The following is a 4,076-nucleotide window of genomic DNA, read 5'->3' as shown; positions in this document are numbered from 1 at the left end:
GGGGCAGGGGGCACCCCATAGCACATCAATTGTTCTCTTAGCCGTGTGCGGTGTCCCCCTCCACAGTTTACTCCTCCGGTCATAGCGTCGTAGTGCTTAGGCGAAGCCTTGCGCGGATCACATCACCATCACCGTCACCACGCCGTCATGCTGACGAAACTCTCCCTCGACACTTTGCTGGATCAAGAGTTCGAGGGACGTCATCGAGCTTAACGTGTGCTGAACTCGGAGGTGCCGTACGTTCGGTACTTGATCGGTTGGATCACAAAGACGTTCGACTACATCAACCGCGTTAACCTAACGCTTCCGCTTTCGGTCTACGAGGGTACGTGGACACACTCTCCCCCCCTCGTTGCTATGCAGCTCCTAGATAGATCTTGCATGATCATAGGAAAATTTTGAAATTGCATGCTACGTTCCCCAACAGTGGCATCCGAGCTAGGTCTATGCGTAGATGATATGCACGAGTAGAACACAAAGAGTTGTCAGCGATAATAGTCATACATCTTACCACCAACGTCTTATTTTGATTCGGCGGTATTGTTGGATGAGGTGGCCCGGACCAACCTTACATGACCACGTTCATGAGACCGTTCCACCGATAGACATGCAACTTGTTTTGCATAAAGGTGGCTGGCGGGTGTCTGTTTCTCCAACTTTAGTTGAATCGAATTTGATTATGGCCGGTCCTTGTTGAAGGTTAAAACTGCACACTTGATGGAAAATCGTTGTGGTTTTGATGCGTAGGTAAGAACGGTTCTTTCTAGAAACTCGTAGCAGCCACGTAAAACTTGCAACAACAAAGTAGAGGACGTCTAACTTGTTTTTGCAGGGCATGTTCTGATGTGACATGGTAAAGACATGATGTGATATGAGTTATTGAATGAGATGATCATGTTTTGTAAAAGTTATCGGCAACTGGCAGGAGCCTTATGGTTGTCAATTTATTGTATGAAATGCAATTGCCATGCAATTGCTTTACTTTATCACTATGTGGTAGCGATAGTTGTAGAAGCAATAGTTGGCGAGACGACAACGATGCTACAATGGAGATCAAGGTGTCAAGCCGGTGGTGATGGAGATCATGACGGTGGGTTGGAGATGGAGATCAAAGGTACAAGATGATGATGGCCATATCATGCCACATATTTTTATTGTATGTGATGTTTATCTTTTATGCATCTTATTTTGCTTAGTACGGCAGTAGCATTATAAGATGATCCCTCACTAAATTTCAAGGTATAAGTGTTCTCCCTGAGTATGCACCGTTGCGACAGTTCATCGTGTCGAGACACCACGTGATGATCGGGTGTGATAAGCTCTACGTTCACATACAACGGGTGTAAGACAGTTTTGCATGTGCAGAATACTCAGGTTAAACTTGACGAGCCTAGCATGTACAGACATGGCCTCGGAACACTGAGACCGAAAGGTCGAACATGAATCATATAGTAGATATGATCAACATAGAGATGTTCACCATTGAAAACTACTCCATCTCACGTGATGATCAGACATGGTTTAGTTGATATGGACCACGTGATCATTTAGATGACTCGAGGGATGTCTATCTAAGTGGGAGTTCTTTAGTAATATGATTAATTGAACTTAAATTTAGCATGAACTTAGTCCTGATAGTTTTTGCATATCTATGTTGTTGTAGATCAATGGCCCGTGCTACCGTTCCCTTGAATTTTAATGCGTTACTAGAGAAAGCTAAGTTGAAAGATGATGGTAGCAACTACACGGACTGGGTCCGTAACTTGAGGATTATCCTCATTGCTGCACAGAAGAATTATGTCCTGGAAGCACCGCTAGGTGCAAGGCCTGCTGCAGGAGCAACTCCGGACGTTATGAACGTCTGGCAAGCTAAATCTGATGACTACTCGATAGTTCAGTGTGCCATGCTTTACGGCTTAGAATCGGGACTTCAAAGACATTTTGAACGTCATGGAGTATATGAGATGTTCCAGGAGTTGAAGTTAATATTTCAAGCAAATGCCCGAGTTGAGAGATATGAAGTCTCCAACAAGTTCTATAGCTGTAAGATGGAGGAGAACAGTTATGTCAGTGAACACATACTCAGAATGTCTGGGTACCATAACCACTTGACTCAGCTGGGAGTTAATCTTCCGGATGATAGTGTTATTGACAGAGTTCTTCAATCACTGCCACCGAGCTATAAAAGGCTTCGTGATGAACTATAATATGCAAGGGATGGAAAAGACAATTCCCGAGCTCTTCGTAATGCTTAAGGCTGCGGAGGTAGAAATCAAGAAGGAGAATCAAGTATTGATGGTTGACCATGCCACTAGTTTTAAGAAAAAAGGCAAAGGGAAGAAGGGGAACTTCAAGAATAATAGCAAGCAAGTTGCTTCTCCCGAGAAGAAGCCCAAGTCTGGACCTAAGCCTGAAATTGAGTGCTTCTACTGCAAAGGGACTGGTCACTGGAAGCGGAACTGCCCCAAGTATTTGGCGGATAAGAAGGATGGCAAAGTGAAAGGTATATTTGATATACATGGTATTGCTGTGTAACTTACTAATGCTCGTAGTAGCGCCTGGGTATTTGATACTGGTTCTATTGCTCATATTTGCAACTCGAAATAGAGGCTACGGATTAAACGAAGATTGGCTAAGGACGAGGTGACGATGCGCGTCGGAAATGGTTCCAAGGTCGATGTGATCGCCGTCGGCACGCTACCTCTACATCTACCTTCGGGGTTAGTTTTAGACCTGAATAATTTTTATTTGGTGCCAGCGTTGAGCATGAACATTATATCTAGATCTTGTTTGATGCGAGACGGTTATTCATTTAAATCAGAGAATAATGGTTGTTCTATTTATATGAGTAATATCTTTTATGGTCATGCACCCTTGACGAGTGGTCTATTTTTGTTGAATCTCGATCGTAGTGATACACATATTCATAATATTGATGCCAAAAGATGCAAAGTTAATAATGGTAGTGCAACTTATTTGTGGCACTGCCGTTTAGGTCATATTGGTGTAAAGCGCATGAAGAAACTCCATGCTGATGGACTTTTGGATTCACTTGATTATGAATTACTTGATGCTTGAGAACCATGCCTCATGGGCAAGATGACTAAGACTCCGTTCTCCGGAACAATGGAGCAAGCCACTAACTTATTGGAAATAATACATACTGATGTATGCGGTCCGATGAGTGTTGAGGCTCGCGGCGGGTATCATTATTTTCTGACCTTCACAGATGATTTGAGCAGATATGGGTATATCTACTTAATGAAACACAAGTCTGAAACATTTGAAAAGTTCAAAGAATTTTAGAGTGAAGTGGAAAATCATCGTAACAAGAAAATAAAGTTTCTACGATCTGGTCGCGGAGGCGAATATTTGAGTTACGAGTTTGGTCTTCATTTAAAACAATGTGGAATAGTTTCGCAACTCACGCCACCTGGAACACCACAGCGTAATGGTGTGTCCGAACATCGTAACCGTACTTTATTAGATATGGTGCGACCTACGATGTCTCTTACCGATTTACCACTATCGTTTTGGGGTTATGCTTTAGAGATGGCTGCATTCACGTTAAATAGGGCACCATCTAAATCCATTGAGACGACACCATATGAATTGTGGTTTGGCAAGAAACCTAAGCCGTCGTTTCTTAAAGTTTGGGGTTGCGATGCTTATGTGAAGAAGCTTCAACCTGATAAGCTCAAACCCAAATCGGAGAAGTGCGTCTTCATAGGATACCCAAAAGAAACTGTTGGATACACCTTCTATCACAGATCCGAAGGCAAGACATTTGTTGCTAAGAATGTATCCTTTCTAGAGAAGGAGTTTCTCTCGAAAGAAGTGAGTGGGAGGAAAGTAGAACTTGATGAGGTAGTTGTACCTTCTCTCTAAATGGAAAGTAGTTCATCACAGAAATCAGTTCGAGTGATGCCTACACCAGTTAGTGAGGAAGTTAATGATGATGATCATGAAACTTCAGATCAAGTTACTACCGAACCTCGTAGGTCAACCAGAGTACGTTCCACACCAGACTGGTACGGTAATCCTGTTCTGGAAGTCATGTTACTAGACCATGACAA

This window comes from Aegilops tauschii, chromosome 4, assembly GCF_002575655.3.
Source record: "Aegilops tauschii subsp. strangulata cultivar AL8/78 chromosome 4, Aet v6.0, whole genome shotgun sequence".
NCBI lineage: Eukaryota > Viridiplantae > Streptophyta > Magnoliopsida > Poales > Poaceae > Aegilops > Aegilops tauschii.
This window is presented reverse-complemented; position numbering follows the sequence as displayed.